The sequence below is a fragment of the Erythrolamprus reginae genome, chromosome 2 (assembly GCF_031021105.1).
Source record: "Erythrolamprus reginae isolate rEryReg1 chromosome 2, rEryReg1.hap1, whole genome shotgun sequence".
Lineage (NCBI taxonomy): Eukaryota > Metazoa > Chordata > Lepidosauria > Squamata > Dipsadidae > Erythrolamprus > Erythrolamprus reginae.
The window spans coordinates 297,371,922-297,394,449 of record NC_091951.1 but is presented as its reverse complement, the minus strand read 5'-3'; positions in this window follow the sequence as shown (position 1 = coordinate 297,394,449).

Sequence of the window (22,528 nt, the reverse complement as noted above, 5' to 3'; positions counted from 1 at the left end):
AAATCTGAATATCTTTTGAGCCCTTAATCCATTTAAAACTTTCTGTGGTCAGATCCTTGTCTTGCTTTTTGCTGTTTATTTTAAATTCTTAACCCTGCTAGTCTCCTCCCATTTACTATACACTTGTTACTCTCCGGGTCCTTTTAGACCCGGAGTATTAAAAAGTTGGTTCTAGCTACTGGAATGGTCTTTTTGAATACATTTTTGCTAGTATACTAATTTGAACATTTCTGAACACAATGAAAGGAAAATTGAAGTGAAAAAAAACTTATTTGTTTATTTTGTTCATAAACACCCCTGTTTTTGTGAAATTTTGTTCATTTTCATCTAGATTAGGCTGCAAAATCTGACTTTTTTTTACCATCTTTGGCATTGGCATAATCATTTCACATTTATGAATGTTTCAGATATGCAGGGAATTTTTTTACAGGGTCTCAAACTTCATTTCGGGTCCTTTTAGACCCAAGGCGACAGCAGGGTTAAATGCTATAAAATACATTTTACAACATTAAGGAATTAAGGAGCTCATCCAGCATTTGCAATCTTGACACTCTGAAGGTGTGATCTAGTTAATAGGCAATTTCCAGAGATAGTTAGCAAGGGAAATGTGCAAACTTAGTTTTCTTTGAAAAAGCTCTATTTGTGGCCCAAGCAATTATTGTGAAATTCTCCCATCTCCTGATTTCTCCCCCCACCCTTCAGAATTAGCTATCTGTGAGGAGCAATCAAAAGGGAAGCAGCTTGGATGATCTTGAATCTTCCCTTTCATCAAGAGAAGGTCATAGGAGCTGATCTACTAATTGGCTCTTTATTAATGTCCGCAAATGTCAACTCTGCTTTTTTGCGGAACTGCCTTCAGTCTACCGCCTTCCCCAGGAAGGGTGCTTTCCATCAGTGTCTTCCCTAATTACTTCAGACAACCTGGTTGTTAACTCCTCTGCCACCAAGAATTGTAATGGGCAGGTTTTCTCCTTCCTTCAGACTCAATAAGAAGCTAGTCTTTTGTTATAAAAGACAAGAGCAGTTAACTTTGTTCTTTGCCTTCAGAACCATCAACCTTATGCATAAATTTTCATCCTATGTATTTATGCATTGGACAAATGAATAAATAAAATAAATAAATAAATAAAATACAGTGTTCCCTCGATTTTCACGGGTTCAAACTTCGCGAATAGCCTATACCACAGTTTTTCAAAAAAAAAATTAAAAATACTTTGTGGGGTTTTTTTTCTATACCACGGTGTTTTCCGCCCGATGATGTCATATGTTATCGCCAAACTTTTGTCTGCCATTGCTGGTTGGTTGAAATCTTGGCCAATCAGCGTTGTTATCGCAAAAAAAATAATTATTGTTAATAAATATTTATGTTTATAAATATCAGGATCACTGTGTCTTATTCAATGGTGAGTACCAGTAATAATGGTGAGTAAAAGGATGTTAAGGGAATGGGAAATGGTAATTTAGGGGTTTAAGGTGTTAAGGGATGGCATGTAATAATGTTCATAGCCAAAAATGGTGTATTTACTTCCGCATTTCTACTTTGCGGAAATTCAACTTTCGCGGGCAGTCTCGGAACACATCCCCCCCAAAAATCAAGGGAACACTGTACTGGCAATACCATACAAGTGATTTGAGTTTATCTTTCTCTCCATCTTCCCTCCATTGCACTAGCTCCCCCCACTCCCAAGCTCTTTAACAGGGCAGTATAACTCAATTTCACAGTTCATATTTAAACAATTCAACTCTTACCTTCCCCTTGGTAGGCCACATTTACAAGGCTTCTTCTGACACCTGCCTTCTCCTTCTTGGACAGCCATGATCAACTACCACTACAATACAGTTTTTTCATACAGTCATTTTTACAACTTATTAGCTTCAGGCTCATTTATGCTTCTCTGCTTTTTCCCATTGTGCATCTCTTGGTGTTTAGTGGAGATACCTTGCAGCTTCGTCACTTTTATCATCTGTTCCCTTAAATGACTTTCATTTCTCTTTAACTCTTTGAAGTCCATCTCCTCCCTTCCATGGATCTTTGAGGGGGGGTGTCCCAGTAGGTAACCTGTCTGCTAAGAAGCACATTATTTCTTTTTGATTATCTATTTACCTTTATTTCCTCCTATTTACCTTTAACATCTGTTTCTTCTTTTAACTCATTCCAGTTACTGACAAATTGATTTCCTTGCTTCTCATGAAAATTCCCTACAGTTTGCGCAAGATTTATCCATTTATCAAAGCTGCAGTAACCATCTGGCTTACATAAGGAACCTAACACCTTGTTCAGATTTTGTTTCCCCATATTTTTTAAAAAAAATTTGGTACTCACTGTTTTAGTGAGTCTTATTCAACTCCAGTCTTATTCATCTTGGCCTTTATATTTGCCTTTCTAACGGTGGTTACACATGACGGGAGTCCTTAGGGATTGGGTGGCATAGAAGTCGAATAAATAAATAAATAAATGTTTATTGCTCCCTTTACAAACGCTTCTCAGCAAAATTAGCAGTCATGGAATTAGATGTAAAATTTTCTTGAGTAAAACTAGCCTATCAAAGAATAAGAAGCATGTAAGTAAGAATGCCGCTGGCGACTCACCGCTGGTCACGTCATCCCCGGGGGCCGCAGCGCGGCGTTTGGGTGCGTGGTCACCCACTGAACCGGGCAGGAGGGAGGCAGCCCTATAAAAGGGGCTGCCTCGTGGCGTAGTGCCTCTTGCCCGCCGGCGCTGGACATCTCTTGCCCCCCGAGCTCACCGCAGGCCGGAACGGCGAGGAAGGACCAGCGCGCTTTTCTCCCCGTCGGGAGGATTGAGGAGCACGGCTTCTGAAGCCCCTGGGATCGATGCCGATCGCCGGGGGCAGCTCGGGTTACGGGGGCCGGGGGCGGCGGCATCCAGCGCCCGTGCACAGGCTGTTCGCCGGGCGCCTGTCTGGCTGGCGAGGTCGCTTCTCCTGTTTCGTTGCCGGCAGCGCGCAGGACGGCGCCGGCGGGAAAATTGCGGGATTCGCCTGTTTGCTTGCTGGGGAAAGGGAGGAGGGGGTCAGATGGCTACCGTGCCGGCGCCCCTCCCCCCCCCACCTTAGCCTCGTGCATATGGCGGCAGGGCGCGCGGGGCTTCAACGGCTTGCCGGCCGGGTTGAGGTTTCCGGGCCAGTGTTCCGCCGGGTGTTTGAGCCAGGGCTCTTACGGCCCTGCCGGTTATGCGCCTGGAGCGCTTCGGTTTGGGGAGGTCCGGGCGAGCGCGAGGGAGTGGGGCGACGGCAGCGGGGAGGCCGTTCGCCCTTCCTCCACGTGGTTGGTTTCCTTTTTGCTGCTGATTTTCGGGGTCAGGACTTTGCGCGGCGGGGGGGGGTTTCTTGCCTCCCGGCAGCCCCTCCCCCATTAGCACTAGCCAGGCGGACACTGCTTGGGGCCCCCGTTTCCCCTGGTAGAGGAGAGATTTACATAATTTTGCCCCTTGCTAGTGTACATTGGTACACAGCGTTTGCTGTGAGCCGCCCCGAGTCTTGGAGAGGGGCGGCATACAAATCTAATAAATTATTATTGTTGTAGTTGTTATTATTATTATTCTTATTATTGTTTTATGATCATTATTATTGCATATGAATCAGTTCATAATGATAGTGATCGGTTAGGAGAATAGTTCCAGCTGTGGGCAGAAGTTGTTTGGTTCACTGAAACCCACGGGATTAATTTTGTAGAGTCACGGTAGTCTGGATTGAGGGAGGGGGATTTATTAATTGGTCATAGAATTACAGTTGGTTTGTCCCCCCCTCCCATTTCCTGACAAAGGGGTGATTTATTGATTACAATGCCAATATTGACCTATTTATTCACCGAGCTAATTTTGCATATAGACAATTGGGCAACCCAGTTATTAGATAAGATGCATTTCATTCTTGACTGATTTATTGCACAATGAATTATAAACACAAGTAATTAGGGTAATGGTTATTATTGATCCACTAGAATCAGGGGGAACTTACACGGGAGATATGGATGAATGCAGTGGTTGAGGGATCTAATTCCTCCCCTTTTAGGGAGCTTTAGCTGATTAAGTAGTTGGATTAATTGAACCCCTGGGTTCAGTTTTATTTTATATACTATTAATTCATTCTATTAGTTTAATACTAATGGTGGGTTTAGGGTATACAAACTGAGAGGAACAAGGCTCGTGTATGCAAGCTAATGGTCTGGGATAGGCCAAAGGCTGGGTTTTTTGGCTTGCTGGATTCATAAAGAGTGAATCAACGCTACAAGGATATATATATGGTCGGTAGAGGGGGCAACATGCAAAATTAATGAATTGTTATTATGGTTATTATTACTGTTATTATAAAGGATATATTTTAATTTTATTTTATGGTTTATGTGCTAGCCACCAGTACTTTAGCTGGACAGCAGCATTACTATGCCCTCATTGCGAGGAGGGGGATTGCCCACATGGCGGTTCCTACCTTTCCCCAGTTAGGGCAAAGCCTGGGACACACACATACACGCCCTGGCGGTAAGCAGGCCAGGCGCTGTCACTCACTGTAAAGGATTTCATCTCTGGCAGATTGGAGGGCATCGGTGAGCACTGTCCGCTTGGGTGCCTCGTGTGTTGTCGTTGTCATTGTTATTTATTATTTTATGGTTTTATTGAAGGAGTGGTTGATCCTTGGGACAACGTACAGCAGACATGGGCAGTGGATCTGCAGTAGCTGAGTTTAAACATGCCTGGGATAAACATATCCATTGTACGATAACGTACGGGAAAGGGTGTGGGAGCAGACTGGAGGGACCATGGGGTCTTTTTCCTGCCATCGATCTTCTATGTTTCTCTCATTGGCCACTTCGGCCAGGGCACATGGTCCATACGAGGTACCTGTTGACCTTATGACATGTGGGAGGTAGTAAAATTGGCAATGGCCGTTTAGGCGATGGGGGCAAATAATTCAGGATACTTTGAACCTGTTGTATGCTATGGCAGTTCCATTCGGGACAAGAACCATAAGGAGAACCAGACATTGGTAAGAGGGACATTACACCAGGGTAGCATTTCTGCCTTTATAGGATGTTTTAGGGGTTAAGGCACTAATACTGCCCCTGACACTGGGGGGTAGGGCTCTATCACTATGGGCATGACTGTTGGATGCTCCTCACTACTAATGTTCTGAGTTTTGTCACATTTCTAAATGTCATTTTGTACTGGGGGGCTATAACAGTACGGGTGCAGTTGGTAGCAGGCCTTTTTCTGTACCAACAAAACTGAGAGATATGTAATATCATATCTACGGCTTGCAGATCCCCAGGTCATTACCATAATGAAGTTTGGAAATCTCCTAATCTCTGGTTAATCCAGTTGGGAGTAAGCAAGGAGGAACCAGATTGTGGGGGCAATAGCCTGGCTCTGTGTTGTGAGCCGCCATGGGTCTAGGGAAAAGGGCGGCATGATAATTGCATAAATGAATAAATATATGAATTAGTCAGTTTATCGCACCCCCTTTAGTGGTTCAGTGAAGTGGTGTAGTCATTTCCTGGCATGGGGGAGGCTTGCACGAACGCTAAGTTTTCCGGTCATCTGAATCGAATTCACGATTAAGTTGATTTTCCCTTAAGATGAGTTATTAAGCATTATATCAATTGTTTCGGGGAAGAATAATTTATAAAATGTTATTATCGTCAGCTATATCAAAGTGGGGGTGTCAGGAGGTTAACATTAATATTATGGTTATATTGATTAAGTCATGTTGGTCAAGCTAATTCATGCACTAACGGTACAGAAGGCATTTGCAGGGGCCTTTGCTTATCTACATAAATTTCTCGCAACTATTTACTCCCTGGGGGAGCGAGCAGGGCCATGGAGTATATTGACTCGTCTCCCAGGCATTTTTGAGGCGGGAAGTAGAGTATTGTGACTGCCCGAGAGGCATACAGGAACATGGGGCTGCGACTGTGGCACGGCTGGTTCAGCGGCGGGGAAGCGAGACAGCAACAGAAGGCCCGGTCTGTTAACAGGGAGTATGTGCGCAGGTGCAGGTGGTTGGCAGCCACATGGCATAGGCGGGGGCACAGGGTACGCAGAATGGTGGGCGGCGCCATCGCTCAAGCAAAGGAGTGCAGGTGGGACCACACGGTTACATGCCCTCGTATAGGGGCAACAGGGGGAGCTTAGCTCTCTTAGCAAAGACCCCGGGGGCTAACTATTTGAGGACAGGGGGAATGATCAAGGGATGGTCCAAGGATCAGACGCAGATGGGGGAGAAATTAGTAAGCCGCTATACATTACCCAGTTTCAGGGGCAGCGGGCATTGGATGGGACCCAGCTTCTCACCCAACGAGGCAAGGCCGTTTCACTTGACAGCCAAAAATATGGCCTTTGGGACATGGTAGGTATGCAAGGTGCTGTCATGGTCGCATAGTAGTGGATCATGTACGGTTCCCTGGGCCAGGAAACCGATGTTAAATTGGGGGGCTGCGGCAGCCGCGTTGGTTGTGCTCGGAGTCTCCAGTAACGCAGATGGTGGATTGATCACCGGCCAGGCGTATCAAACAGGACATAAGCCTGGGTGTGATGGACTCAGTCCGGGTACAGTGAGGAAGCCAGGGACTGGTCCACTTTGTACCATAAGACAGGCCTCCACTGAGCAAATAACAGTTAGGGGCCGTTACAGGAGCATTGGCAGGATATCGGGTGGTATTCCCTCAGCAATACTGATTGCGGTTTTCAGCAAGTTCTCCGCACAGTAATGAATACGGTGGCGGATCGAAGTCAGTGGGTTTTCGTGGCGTTGATTCAAGCACCTGAGTACAAGCGTTTTTTGGGAGCGGGTGGATAACACTGTCTTGTTATTCTTATCGTTTCTCTAGGTCCTGGCCCTGCTCCACCGTGTTACGCGCAAAGTGCGAAGGAGCTGCCCTTCCTTTGCCCACAGTAGCGAACTGCGGCCACAGCGTGGCATGTCGGCTGGATGTACAGCTGCAACATTATCTTCAGGAATGTGGAGGTTGCTGAGTCACTGGGGCTTCGTGGAAAGGGCTTGAGCTCGGAGGTCTCCGTTTGAGACGGGCCTCTCCTTGTTGGGAAAGTTGGGAGCAGTGAGGGGCCGGACCCAGATTGTTTGGTGTGGCACACTGGTGGCAACCACCTGTTGCTGGTGAAGTGGGAAAGGTGGCCTGACACACGCGTGTTGTGGTACCATATGTTACCACGGAGGTGCTGGAGGCATGCCAGGAACCCAGGGCGGTGGAGGATGACAGGTAGAGAGTTAACAGAGTAGTGAAGGAATGGGTACTCCAGACGGGGGGTGGAGTGATAGATCACCCCAACATCTGAGCATCCCAATTAGCTTATTCAGAGGGGTCGGGGTACATTTGATAGACAAGGGGAATGACAAATTCATAGCGGACCTGCAGAGGTGCCTGCACATTCATGTGCAGGGGGGGAGCAGGGGGAATAAATTTATAATTTCACCCCCTGCTGTGGCCGAAAGGGGGCGGAAATGGGCGTAAGCAGCAACTGTGTGATCTCCTTTAGGGGCACCTCTACTGAGGTGAGGGGCGATCTCCTTCTCGGATTACAGGGCTCGACCGGCTTGGGTTCGGGGAGGGGGTCGCTCCTGTGGCTCGCTGCCTGTGGCGTATCAGAGACCAGTGGCGAGCCATCCCACACGCCGTGGGGGCGTGGCATTGGGCAGGGGGCAGGTGTAATTTTACCTGACCCTGCACCCGGGCAAGGAGCTTTCGCCCTAGAGTTGCTCAGTTGAGTTTGTTGGAAAGTTAACTCCGCCCCCATTTGATTTATGCACCTTTGCAGGTCACGTGGTTTAATTGGCTAAATAGTTAATTTGAATTTTGTTTAATAAAAGTGACCCTATTTATACCCACACCTTTGTGTCCGACTGTTACTCCGCCTGCGCCGCAATGCCGCTGGTGACTCACCGCTGGCGAGGGTTGCGGCGTGGGCCGGGGAAGGAGGCCGCCATGTTGGGGCAGAGCCTGCGGCCCCCACGTCATCCCCGGGGGCCGCAGCGCGGCGTTTGGGTGCGTGGTCACCCACTGAACCGGGCAGGAGGGAGGCAGCCCTATAAAAGGGGCTGCCTCGTGGCGTAGTGCCTCTTGCCCGCCGGCGCTGGACACCCGCCCACCCTCCCTCTGTTACAGGGTGCATATGATGGGTCACCCTTGGTGGGGCCGAGTAGGAATTTTTTGCAGTCACAAGGAATTGGCCGAATTGTGGCTGTTTTTTCGCCTACTCCACTCTGTGCGTGGGAGTGTGGTTAGGGGGTGGTCTCACCAACTAGCGCCCCTCCTCAAGGTCACTGGGGGGGACGGCCGAAAGGGGGCGGAAATGGGCGTAAGCAGCAACTGTGTGATCTCCTTTAGGGGCACCTCTACTGAGGTGAGGGGCGATCTCCTTCTCGGATTACAGGGCTCAACCGGCTTGGGTTCGGGGAGGGGGTCGCTCCTGTGGCTCGCTGCCTGTGGCATATCAGAGACCAGTGGCGAGCCATCCCACACGCCGTGGGGGCGTAGCATTGGGCAGGGGGCAGGTGTAATTTTACCTGACCCTGCACCCGGGCAAGGAGCTTTCGCCCTAGAATTGCTCAGTTGAGTATGTTGGAAAGTTAACTCCGCCCCCATTTGATTTATGCACCTTTGCAGGTCACGTGGTTTAATTGGCTAAATAGTTAATTTGAATTTTGTTTAATAAAAGTGACCCTATTTATACCCACACCTTTGTGTCCGACTGTTACTCCGCCTGCGCCGCAATAAATGAACAGCCTGCACAATGATGGGATACATACAATATCCTCCTTGAAGATTTTATTTTAGTAGTGCTTTTTTAATTTGTTCATAACTGAATCAAAATTGGGGTATCCTGAGAAATGACCAGATAGTGAAGTTTAGAATTGTTATTTTAAAAAAGTGACTCTGCTGCAAATCAGAGGAATGAACCCTATGTACATTCCGTTCCGTTTCAATGACTGCAAAGCCATACACATGTATATATATTTTCACATGTCTGCTGATGAGTTTGAACTACTAAACAGAGACCTTGGCAGTCTGATGAAAACACTGGCCCCATGTGGCCACTCTGAAGAAACACAAATTCCCTCCTGTGGATCATTAGTAAAGAAATAGAAGCAAAACAGATGGTTTAATGATACCTTGGTGTGAGCTTATTTGGAGATTGCATAGAGTTCACATCACCTTACCTCAAAAATATTATCATAAAACTGAAAAAGTCACAGAAAGAGGCTATCAAAATTGGTAGCATTGAGCCAAACTTTTCCCTGCATTGTTTTCTCTGTATTCCCATTTAAACAAAAAAGTAGTAGAAGAAACAATTCCCTAGGAATGGCTAGAAAAATATTCTTGTACTTATTTAGTTACAAAGTTGTTAACAGCGTACCTGTGAGCATTCTATCTTTCACCGTGCAATCATACCTTGATCCCTCGAGTATCGCAAGGGTTACGTTCCAAGACCCCTCGCGATACTCGATTTTTCGCGATATAGTGGTGCGGAAGTAAAAACACCATCTGCGCATGCGCGCCCTTTTTCCATGGCCGCGCATGCGCATATGGTGGAGTTTGCGTGGGCGGCGGGGAAGACCCAGGGAAGGTTTCTTCGGCCGCCAAGCAGCTGATCTGCTCGGCAGCGGGGCAGCAGCGAGGAGCCGAAGATCGGGGTTTCCCCTTTGCGTGGCTGGCGGGGAAGACCCAGGAAAGGTTTCTTCGGCCACCCAGCAGCTGATCTGCTCGGCAGCGTGGCAGCAGCGAGGAGCCGAAGATCGGGGTTTCCCCGCCGCCCACGCAAAGGGGAAACCCCGATCTTCGGCTCCTCGCTGCTGCCGCGCCTGCTGCTTTTCCGCCCGCCACTTGTCCGCCGCCTGCCCGCCCGCCGCCTGCCCGCCCGCCGCTTGTCCGCCCGCCGCTTGTCCGCCTGCCGCTTGTCCGCCACCCGCCCGCCGCTCATCCGCCCACCGCTTGTCCGCCGCCCGCCCGGCAGCCCGCCGCTTGTCTGCCGCCCGCCCGCCGCTTGTCTGCCCGCCGCTTGTCCGCCCGCCGCTTGTCCGCTGCCCGCCCACCCGCTGCTTGTCCACCCGCCGCTTGCCCGCCACCCGCCCGTCCACCCGCCGCTTGTCCACCGCCCGCCCGCCCGCCGCTTGTCCGCCCGCCGCTTGTCCGCCCGCCACTTGTCCGCCGCCCACCTGCCGCTTGTCTGCCCGCCGCTTGTCCGCCCGCCGCTTGTCCGCCGCCTGCCCGCCCGCCCGCCGCTTGTCCACCCGCCGCTTGTCTGCTGCCCGCCCGCCGCTCGCCCGCCGCCCGCCGCTCACCTGCCCGCCACTCGGTGCACGAGAGAGGGAAAGTGAGAAAAAGAGAGAGAGCAAGAGGGGGAGAGATAGAGAAAGAGAGAGAAGGAAAGAAAGAAAGAAAGAGATGAGAAAGGAAGGAAGAGAGGGAGAGAGAGGAAGAAAGAGAGAGAGAGAAGAGTGGAGTATTTTTTAATTAATATTTTCTGAAAAATCGCAATATAGCATTTCGCGAAGATCGAGATCGTGAAGATCGAGGGATCACTGTAGATGCAGTGGTCATGTTTATATTATAGGGGGATTTTTCCCCACACCTTTTGATAAGACTAGAACTAAAGATCATTTGAAGAATGGGAGATTTACAATGGAAAAACTAAAATATTTATGCACAGTACATGGCCAAGTGCAAATTTACTACAGCTTTCCACAGCTTTAGAGGATTAAAAAAATTCATAGGCTATGAATGGCAACTGGTCATGACTATATATTTTCTTATTTACTGGAGGATTATGCCTATAAATGATATATACATGATGCATCAGTATATACATACACACAGGCACACATATATGCATACATCGCTTTTATATGCTGTCAACTTCCTTAATGGCTCTGGAAGCCTTATCAAGGTACAATAAAAGCCTCCCCCATCCACCCTCTTCATAAATAAAAACAAGGAAGAAGGACCCTCTGAGCTTCAATAGCACTTTATTTCTTAAGAAAAAAAACCTAGGAAAAATATGAGGTATCAATTTCTATTGTACCCAGTCCCTGTTTGTGGCTTTCTCTTGGCATTGGCCTTTGCAGAATAGAACCTCAACAAATCCTAGGACAAATCCAGCAAGACAAGTTGCCTTATAATGGGTGGTAGAGAAATAAATAAACTAAACAGGATACTGAAGCTAAGTATATTTTCCTTCTGGAACAAAGAGAACTCCCTCTTTGCACATTAAGCTCCACTGTTTTTATATTATACTTTTTATAGGAAATGACTTATAAATGACTGTGTTCCATACTAAATCTTCAAACTTCATCAGCCTCTAGGATGCACTGCAATGGGGTTGCATTTGAAAACTAATTAGAAGCTGCAGCTGGTGCAAAATTTATTTATTTATTTTTATTTATTTATTCATTTGTCCAATACACAGATACATAGGAAGAAAAATAGACATGTAGTAATATATATAAGGGTAAAGTGAACTTAGAGGAGAGGATATATGAAAGAAAGAAAATATATATGATAAGTGAGAGAAAGGAAAGACAATTGGACAGGAGACGAAAGGCACACCAGTGCACTTATGTATGCCCCTTACTGGCCTCTTAGGAACCTGGAGAGGTCAATCGTGGAGAGTCTAAGGGAGAAATGTTGGGGGTTGGGGTTGACACAATTGAGTCTGGCAATGAGTTCCACGCTTCGATAACTCGATTGTTGAAATCATATTTTTTACAGTCAAGTTTGGAGCAGTTCGTATTAAGTTTGAATCTGTTGCGTGCTCTTCTGTTGTTGCGGTTGAAGCTGAAGTAGTCATTGAGCGGTAGGACGTTGCAGCATATGATCTTGTGGGCAATACTCAAATCGTGTTTTAGGCACCGTAGTTCTAGGCTTTCTAGGCCCAGGATTGTTAGTCTATTTTCGTAGGATATTCTGTTTCAAGTGGAGGAGTGAAGGGCTCTTCTGGTGAAATATCTTTGGACATTTTCAAGGGTGTTGATGTCTGAGATGTGGTATGGGTTCCAGACAGATGATGCAAAATGCAGGGGGCTACCTATTGGTAGATAAGAGATGCTGTTCTTACATAACATCAGTCTTCAGATCTGTGCAATTTGAACCTTTAAAGCCTTTTATAGCCTAATACCAAAATACCTTTACTGTATTCCTTGAGATAGAACAAACCCACTAGATTCACTTAATTCAATTGTAATTCTTGAGTTGGAATATTGAGGTGCCTCCAGCCCCCTCCTATATACACCTGGTCCATTTGTGAGATTCACAAGACATAATCAGGAGGCAATAATATTTATTTTTTACTCTATTGGTCTAGAATAAATTCCTCCTGGAAATTCAAATGGTTCAAATTCATGGGACATTAAAAATTATCAAGAGTCATTACAAAGTTGATGGTGTATACATATTGCAAATAAATACTAATTTAAATATTTTAAAAAACAAATCTTGCAGGACTAATGTTAACTAATGTTTTGCTCATATTTCCTTAATAGACTGTGGAAATGCTATGGATATAGTATATCTTATTGATTTTTGCATTTATTTCAAGTTAAGAACAAAGAAGAATGAAACACAAAAATAATAGAGATGGTGATACATAATTGTCAAAGAGAAGGAAAAAACTTTTTAAAATGCTATAGAAAAAAGAGAAATGACAAAGGAAAAAAACCCATAATATGGCCATTATAATAATAGTTATAATTGTATATATGCTTGTCTAATACAATTATTATTGAAATACACATGTTTCTTTAACACATTAAATGGATATATCTTAATTTTAAAAATGCATTTGATGAAATATCCCAGGATAATTAAGTGGGTCCCATAGAATGACAATTACATGATGCACTCCCACTGACATTATACTTAAAAAGTGCTCATCAATACTCCCACATCAGACAATAGAAACCTATTGCATGGGATCCCACACAAATCTGTTCTAGTTTTTCACTCTTCGATATTCTGATTAATTACTTAGAAGAGGAAATGCAGAGAATATTTTTTCAAATAGGTAGATCACATAAAATTGTATGGGACAGTCAATATGTTAGAAGAAATAAATGAAATTCATAAATAAGTTGATAGATTAAAGCAGAAGTCTGAACATAAAAGCAAAATTGTTCACTTAAAAATAAAATTCAAATGGTTTGGTAGTTTCAAGTTTATCAAATAGTAATTGATTGCAAACCAAAAAAGAACAGCAGTGTATTACAGCTGTAAAAAAGGAAATATATCAATGTCAATGGGCTATGTCAAAAAAGGTATAATTTTCAAATTACAGGAAATAATTACTTCACTTTATTCTGCGTTGCTCAGATCCACGTGCAAAAATGTAGTACTTTAATTATTTTAATCATCACTAAGTGCAATAGAATTCTGAAAGAATGGAACACCAAACTCAATGTAGGTTAGTGTGATGGCTGCTCTCCTGTGGTGGAACAATAGAACAAAACAGATAAAAAGAGCTGGCTGTTTGCTGAGCAGCACCCTTTCAGAGAAAGGAAAGGAGAACATTGCTCAATAGTGTGTGTGTGTGTGTGTGTGTGTGTATGTGTGTGTGTCAGTGAAGGGCTACCAAAATTTTTACTACCACACTGTGGGGTACATGGGGCTACCTTTGAAAAGTGTTCGGAAACTTCAGATTGTGCAGAATGCAGCTGCGAGAGCAATCATGGGCTTTCCCAAATATGCCCATGTTTCTCCAACACTCCGCAGTCTGCACTGGTTGCCTATCAGTTTCTGGTCACAATTCAAAGTGTTGGTTATGACCTATAAAGCCCTTCATGGCACCGGGCCAGAATATCTCATGGACCGCCTTCTGCCGCACAAATCCCAGCGACCAGTTAGGTCCCACAGAGTGGGTCTTCTCCGGGTCCCGTCAACCAAACAATGTCACTTGGCGGGACCCAGAGGAAGAGCCTTCTCTGTGGCGGCCCCGACCCTCTGGAACCAACTCCCCCCAGAGATTAGAATTGCCCCCACCCTCCTTGCCTTTCGTAAGCTGCTTAAAACCCACCTCTGGCGCCAGGCATGGGGGAACTAAGATACACTTTCCCCCTAGGCCTTCACAATTTTATGTATGGTATGTTTGTATGTATGATTGGTCTTTATATAATGGGTTTTTAACTGCTTTTTTAGTATTGGATTTTGTTGTACTGTTTTACTGCTGTTGTTAGCCGCCCCGAGTCTGCGGAGAGGGGCGGCATACAAATCCAATTAATAATAATAATAATAATAATAATAATAATAATAATAATAATAATAATAATAATAATAATAATAATAATGTAGGATACTCTGCATTTTCTTTCAACATCTTTCTTTTTTTTTAATAAAAAATAGTTTTTATTGAATTGCTTTAAAAACATAGCCAAAGACATATATACATTTACTCATTTACAAAATACAAAAAAAAGAAAAGAAAAGAAAAAGAAATACAAAACAAAACAAAAAACAACAAAAATTGTAATAATAGTAGTAATAATTCAAAAGGAGTAATAAAAGTTTAAGTTAAAATATGATAATTGCAATATGTTAAGACATGTGGGGGGTTTTGACATAATAGATTAGACATGATATATCTATACAGTTGTCTTGTGAAAACAATTTTTTAATGAAATTAAATTAATTAACTAAGATTGTACAGAAGGCTGCTAAGAAAATAATAACAACAAATAAGACATTGACAACCGAAAGGAATAACAGTGAATACCGATTGCTTTTCACCAGAAAATAATTTGATACTAGAAGAGAATGTGTTTTTTTTCCTCCTCACAAGAGGATACAAATAATATATATTTTGTTATTTGTTTATTATTGTTATTGTTGATATTGTTCATTGTATTTATGTACTTTCAACATCTTTCAATGCAAATTGGGTGCTCTGGGGTGGAGCTCCATTTTCGCTACCCCACTGCATTCCCACCCCCCCACCCCCAGTTCGGGCAGGAGCCCACCCCTGTGTATGTGTTTGGAGACTACTAAGAAAGCTCATTAGTAGTCTTTAATTAGTAAACCAAGGTTTGTATGGATTTTGTGTGTGCTGCATTCTTTGTGGTCCAAAGCTAGGGCAGAACAGGGGTCAGCAAATCCCTTATATTTAGTGGCAAATTTCCCACAACCCTCTTCAGGGATTTGATTACCTTGGTAATCCCAAAGTCGCATATCGCTTTCAGCCAAATGCCTTTTTGACATTGAGGGCATCAGTCTCTTCAGGGTATTCCAAGAAATAATACAGAGGGCAGACCCAGTATTGATTTGCATTTTACAGAGTTTTCCCTCCAATTCAAGTGTGAGGTAATTTTTATTTATTTATTTTTTTGTGACTTCTGAGTCGGTGTGGCCAACCAGAGCTTCTTTATGGCTGTAATCCCTGTAGATGGTAAAACAGTATGTTTTTCCTCTCTGGTCCTCATCTAGTCTGAACTTCCCAATAGTACTGATCTGGGTTAGCCTTCAGATTGGAAGATTGAATGGCTCGGCAAACTTGAGCCAAATGTCCCTTCTGACCACAGCACCTGCAGGTCGCATTTTTAAAACAGCAAAAATAATGCTGGTGGTTCCCTCTGCAACTTTCACAGTTCAACTGGGGTTTCTTTCCATATTATTCTTGGCTCTTTCCTGGGGTTACTTGAAGTCTGCTCCCCTTGTCTCCCACCTCAGTCAGTGGGTCCCATTCAACCTCCTTATGCTATACAGCTGCCCCATCTCTAACTGAAGGGTGGCTAGTTGACTTTTGTAATTCGACTGCTGATTGAGTGGACAGCTCAGAGGTTCTAGTCTCATTTAACACTATTTGGAGCATAACAACCTTTTTGGCCAACAGCCTACACTGCAGCCTTACATCCCTAACTCTACACACTAATTGGTCCAGAAGGATATCCTCCAAATCCCTAAATTTGCAGTATTGGGCAGCTGACCTCAATGTTGCCATATACTGGCTAATAGTTTCCCCTTCTGCCTGATATCTGCGATGGAAGACATAACATCTGATAATTTTAGAAGGTAAGGGAACATAATGACCTTGTAATTTGACAAGGAGAATCTCCTATGACACATCCTGGACCGTCTGTGGGACCATTAAGGCTATGGCCATTTCAAACATGTCATGGCTACATATGCTCAAAAATACTGCCAATTTTTGATCCCCATGGAGCCCTTTATAATCATTGGTGGCTAAAAAACAGTCAAATCAGTCCAAAAAGGAATCCTGGGAATCAGTAGTTTGGTTATATGGAGCAAAAGTCAAGAGGGTGGCCATGCTGACAGCTGTAACTTCTGAGGCAAATCTGCAGTTAGAGGCTGCTGTGATGTCTTGTACTCAATAATTCAGCTCTTAACAGTGACTATACTCCCAAGCCGCCGGTATCCCACCTTTGTCGCCAGTGTTGTGTTTGCTAATGAGGCATGAGAGAGGCAAGACTATTCAACTCTTTCTTTATTGAGACTTCACCCCAGGCTAATGATGACTCACTCATAGCTTACCATCTGAGTGAGTGAGCAACAACCCACAGTGTGACAGTTTTATTATACTACAGCCTTAACCAATCCCCAGCCAGCAATCTCCCATTCTTGCAATAGCCAATCATCAGACACCTACCTCATCATGTGGCCATGCTGGATGTGACAGTATTACCTCCAAATCAGAAACATTTATTGATATTTACATTTGCCTTAGAGTGAAAAATCTTATCATTTTTGCCAATGTTCCAACTTTTGCCCATCTGATTTAATGGCTTTGTGAAACAGAGATATCTGCTCAGAGCACAAATAACAGCAGGAGTGCTTGTCACAGAAGTTCTCTACAAACAAGCATTCAAGGGACATAGCTCGGAAAAGAAGTTATTGCAACCCTACAAAGGTATAACAAATCTAAGGTCACTCAAGTCTTGACATTGAATAAGATCACTATATATATGATTGTGCCACAAAAAGTTCTGTTTTTTTTTAAAAAAAAAACATCTTATTTTTATATTAATTTTGATAAGCACATGCTTTACATAGTATTATAGTAACATCATGGCTTTGGCTAATATTACAATTGTAATAGGGAGGAAGTGTCATGGCATTAGAACTCGTTTCACATAATGAGCAGAGCTGAATTATTCTGGAAGAAAGACAAATGTGGAGCAGGCTAATAAAATAAAATGTCAATAATTGAAACATTGCCTATGTTTCATTTTAAAAATATGGATGATAGTGATTTCTGACAGTCTCAAAATGGGTGAGCAATGTGGTCGGGCGGTAGCCTAGAAATACAAATAAACAAATAAACAAACAAAGTCAGGAGGTAGGGAAAGCAAGTAGGATGCTTGGCTGCATAGCTAGAGGTATAACAAGCAGGAAGAGGGAGATTATGATCCCGCTATATAGAGTGCTTGTGAGACCACATTTGGAATACTGTGTTCATTTCTGGAGACCTCACCTACAAAAAGATATTGACAAAATTGAATGGGTCCAAAGACGGGCTACAAGACTGGTGGAAGGTCTTAAGCATAAAACGTATCAGGAAAGACTTAATGAACTCAATCTGTATAGTCTGGAGGACAGAAGGATAAGGGGGGACATGATCGAAACATTTAAATATGTCAAAGGGTTAAATAAGGTTCAGGAGGGAAGTGTTTTTAATAGGAAAGTGAACACAAGAACAAGGGGACACAATCTGAAGTTAGTTGGGGGAAAGATCAAAAGCAACATGAGAAAATATTATTTTACTGAAAGAGTAGTAGATCCTTGGAACAAACTTCCAGCAGACGTGGTTGGTAAATCCACAGTAACTGAATTTAAACATGTCTGGGATAAACATAGATCAATCCTAAGATAAAATACAGAAAATAGCATAAGGGCAGACTAGATGGATCATGAGGTCTTTTTCTGCTTCTATGTCTTGTCTGTTTCTATGTTTCTATGTTTCAATGATATAGGTTGGAATATTTGCGCATACTGTATATGCTTCATTAAAGTAATGTGGAAAAAACCATGATTGTTATTATTACTATTGCTCTTTTTTCTTCTTTTATTCCAGTTTTTCAATATTTTTTTATTTTTTAATATAATACACTCATAGAATAGTTTTGAACTATTCTGCTGAAAAAGTGTGGAAGCTTCCTAGAAATTACAAGAGTACGTTGCAACAGCCAATTCATACACAAACTATAGCTTATTATTGTTTATATTCTGCATATTGTATTAATGTAGCTTAAATAGAAGCTTTGGTTCGTTCCCTAATACCTCAATAAAGTAGAGAAATTGTTGCACCATGCGCTACCCTGTCACTGATTCATCATTTTTAATGTATAATGCCGCTATTAGGACCATGCTATCCTGTTATGGCACCAAGTAGCTGCTGGTAGCTCTGGCAGCTTTTCGTCTTCCGAGTCTCTATCAAGGGAAGACAGGAGGAAAGGAAATCGGATGTCAGTTATCTAAAAATCAATTCAGATAATGGTGGCTGCTGTTATAAGTGATTAGCAGTTGTTGGCCAGCTCATCTGAGATCCTGTAGGCTGAACAACTATAGAAACATAGAAGACTGATGGCAGAAAAAGACCTCATGATCCATCTAGTCTGCCCTTGTACTATTTTCTGTATTTTATCTTAGGATGGATATATGTTTATCCCAGGCATGTTTAAATTCAGTTACTGTGGATTTATCAACCACGTCTGCTGGAAGTTTGTTCCAAGGATCTTCTACTCTTTCAGTAAAATAATATTTTCTCATGTTGCTTTTGATCTTTCCCCCAACTAATTTCAGATTGTGTCCCCTTGTTCTTGTGTTCACTTTCCTATTAAAAACACTTCCCCCTGAACCTTATTTAACCCTTTGACATATTTAAATGTTTCGATCATGTCCCCCCTTTTCCTTCTGTCCTCCAGACTATACAGATTGAGTTCATGAAGTCTTTCCTGATACGTTTTATGCTTAAGACCTTCCACCATTCTTGTAGCCCGTCTTTGGACCTGTTCAATTTTGTCAATATCTTTTTGTAGGTGAGGTCTCCAGAACTGAACACAGTATTCCAAATGTGGTCTCACCAGCACTCTATATAGCGGGATCATAATCTCCCTCTTCCTGCTTGTTGTATACATCTATACAACTATTATCTCAGATTCAGTTCCAATGTTCAGGTAACTTTTCTTTCTGTTTGAATCGAAGACCACCCTACTGGATTATATGCAAATGTCCAACCGAATTTACAATGTTGAAAGGTGTTCTATAGAGGCACATGCAGAATTATTTTAGTTTATGTGTATTTGTGTGTATGTTGTTATTTACATCACCAGAATGACCTGATAACCCCAATTTTCTCTTCCTCTGATGTTGAACGTATTTCATTTCCAGTCCTAATTTATATCTGTCAGCTACAAAATATGTAGGACAATAAAAGAGAGTCAGAATAATGTTCCATTATGCCAGCAGTCCTTTCTACATCAGGATAGCTCTTGCTAAGGATGGTTAATGAGAAAAGATTTCATTCAAATCAAACTCCAAGATAGAGCATATCACACACCTTCCAGAAATGAATCGCTTTTGAAGCACTTTGCAGTAAATAATTTAAATTTAAAAATAGGAACAATAATTTATTTATTTATCAATATCAATAGAGTTGAAAGGGACCGCCAGGTCATCAAGTCCAACCCCCTGCCCGAGCAGGAAACCCCACAGCACCCCAGCCAAATGGAAGTCCAATCTCCTCTTGAAGGTGTCCAGAGCCGGGGAGTCCACCACCTCCCCTGGCAGGCAGCTCCACTGGTTGATCGCTCTGACCGTCAGGAAGTTCCTCCTTATTTCCAGGTTGAATCTCTCCTTGGTCAGCTTCCAACCATTGTTCCTCGTCCGGCCCTCTGGTGCCCTGGGGAATAAAGATAAAGAATTAAGGTAGGAGATGTATAATATATGCTATAAAATAACATTGGCAATTCTGCAAGTGAAAAATCAATTTAGAGAAACCTTCTTCAATCTGGTCCTATAGTTTTGGATTATCACTACATATGCCATCATTCCATCCTCCCCCACATCTCCCATCTCAACTAACATGGTTATTGGTGTTGGGAGAATATATGCATAATACTCTAAAAGGCACCAGATTGACGAAAACTTATTTTAGATTTGTATCAAAAGTTTAAATCAGGAGGAAAACACATCAACTAATAATTTCCAGTGATAATATTAATATTATGCTTACATTATATTATGCATTAAGCAAATCATTTAGTAATTACATTAATATAGCTAACAATAAGATGCCTGAACTAGATCAAAATAACAGAATCAAGAAGGAAAATTTACATCAAATAAAACCATCGTAAGTATGTTAGTCAAGTCATTTATGCTGTGAGACTGATCTCAATGGCCTCCTAGTTCAGAGAGCAGGTTTACCAGACTATATGGTCTAGGGAAACGTGGCCTCCCTCCAGGGACGGGCTACCAATCTTAGCACTATGGGAACATACTGGGAGCGCGCACCTGTGCATGCACCTGTGCTCAGCATGTGATTCAGCTTCTGTGCATGCGCAGAAGCCGTATCTTGCACAAAGACATGCACTTGCTCGATTTCCCAGGGTTTTTTTTGCTTCTGCACATGTGGAATAAGGTAAGAGCTGCCCTGCTGTGCCGCCCCCATCCCACTGCCCTCCATCCGCCCGGCACACTGCCAGCCGCCACCACGATGCTACACCATGACACTGCCCTCTGCACTGGCACAAGCAATGGGAGCTGCCAGCTCCTATCCGCCCGCCACGCTGCCAGCCACCGCCCTCTGCCCCCTGTGCCGGCATGAATGATGGGAGCTGCTGGCTCCATTCGCCTGCCGCATTGCCAGCCACTCCCACGCCACCGCCCCCTGACACCGCCATGAGCAGCATGCCTGCTCCACCATGCCACAGCTATTATCTCTGATCTCCTGGTCAATGGGCCATGGCGCAAGGAGGAGGCAGGGTGGCCCCAAGCTCTCTGCTGTCCCACATGAGCGAAGAGATGCCTGTGGTGTGGGACAGTCGAGAGCAGGCCACCCAGCCGGAGCTCAGGTGGGCAGCTGTTGCTTGCTGGCCCCAGATGCCGCTGTAGGCACCGCAATGAGATTTGGCTGCTGCGCATGTGCAGCAGCTGAAATCTTGTGTTGACGTCCTTGCGGTAGCGAGATTTGGATAAAAAATGCCATTTCCTTGCTTCTGCGCCTGCGCCTGCACCTGCACAGAATTAAAAAATTGTAATTTTTACCGGAATCGCGCCAGCTGCACATGCAGAGTGCGTGCATGCTCAGTGGCAACAGAGTGTGCTTACGCGCTCTGTTGCCCCTGCCAGAACAGCATTCTTGCCATTCCAGATAGTAGCCCACCCCTGCCTCCCTCTCTGTGGCATACCACTGAGTGAATTAGCAGCAATGAAAACTGGAACCCATCCCTGATGCACTCACAATGGCTATTGTGATTACAGTAGTCCCTCACCTATCGCTGGTGTTACGTTCCAGACCTGGCCGCGATAGGTGAAATCCGCGATGGGGAATTTATCGACTGATAGTACTTATTTAAGTATTTATATTGTAATTGTTTGGTAAGTTTTCATTGTTTTAAGTGTTTATAAACCCTTCCCACACAGTATTTATTTTAGATACAGTATTTAAATACAGTATTTACAATTTTAGATTTTTTTTAAAAAAAAAACCTGCCGATCGAGTTCGGCGGGCTGTTTAAATCTGCCGATCGACTTCCTCAGAAACCCGCGATGAAGTGAAGCCACAGTAGGTGAAGCGCGGTATAGCGAGGGACTACTGTAGTCATAAAGTAGTTGTCATAGACATGGCTAGTCACAAAATAACCATTAACAGGAAGTGAAAGTAATTACCTATAATATTTTTACTATCCCCATTGTTATGACCAGAAGATTCCACAATATTCTGTAACTGGGTAAAGTTTAAAAGTAGAGTTGTTAAACAGAATTCACTATTTGTATTAGAAGTTGTTTACCTGCTTCTCATTGGCTGCTGCGGTTTGGCACCAATCTTTGTAGAGCTGTCAGGCGTCGCTTGTTGCCGGGTGAAACAGTATAAAAGGAAAGTGCCTCCGGTGTTATGCGCTTCTATCTAGCTTGCGTCTGAGTGAAAGTGTATCTGCGTATAGTCAGTCTCCTGCAGAGAATAAAGAATTAAAGTTAGCCACCATGCTTCTCGGTTATTTCACTGGCGACAAGGGTCTAGAGGCGATTTTTTTTTACGGAAAAAATCAATATGGCGACCCCTTCAATCATCCAGCCACCTGAATTATTTGACCCTGAGAGGTCAACTTGGACAGCCTATATGGCTAAATTTGAGATTTTCTTGGAAGCCGCCGGCATGAAAGATGCTGACAACGGCCGGAAAAGGGCTTTATTTCTGAACTACTGCGGGACTCAAATTTTTGACCTGGCAGAGACCCTGACGGACCCAGAACCGGCAAATTTGGTTCCATGGGACACTTTGATTGCTAAGTTGGCAGCTCATTTTAAGCCAACGAAACCTGCCAGGGTTTTC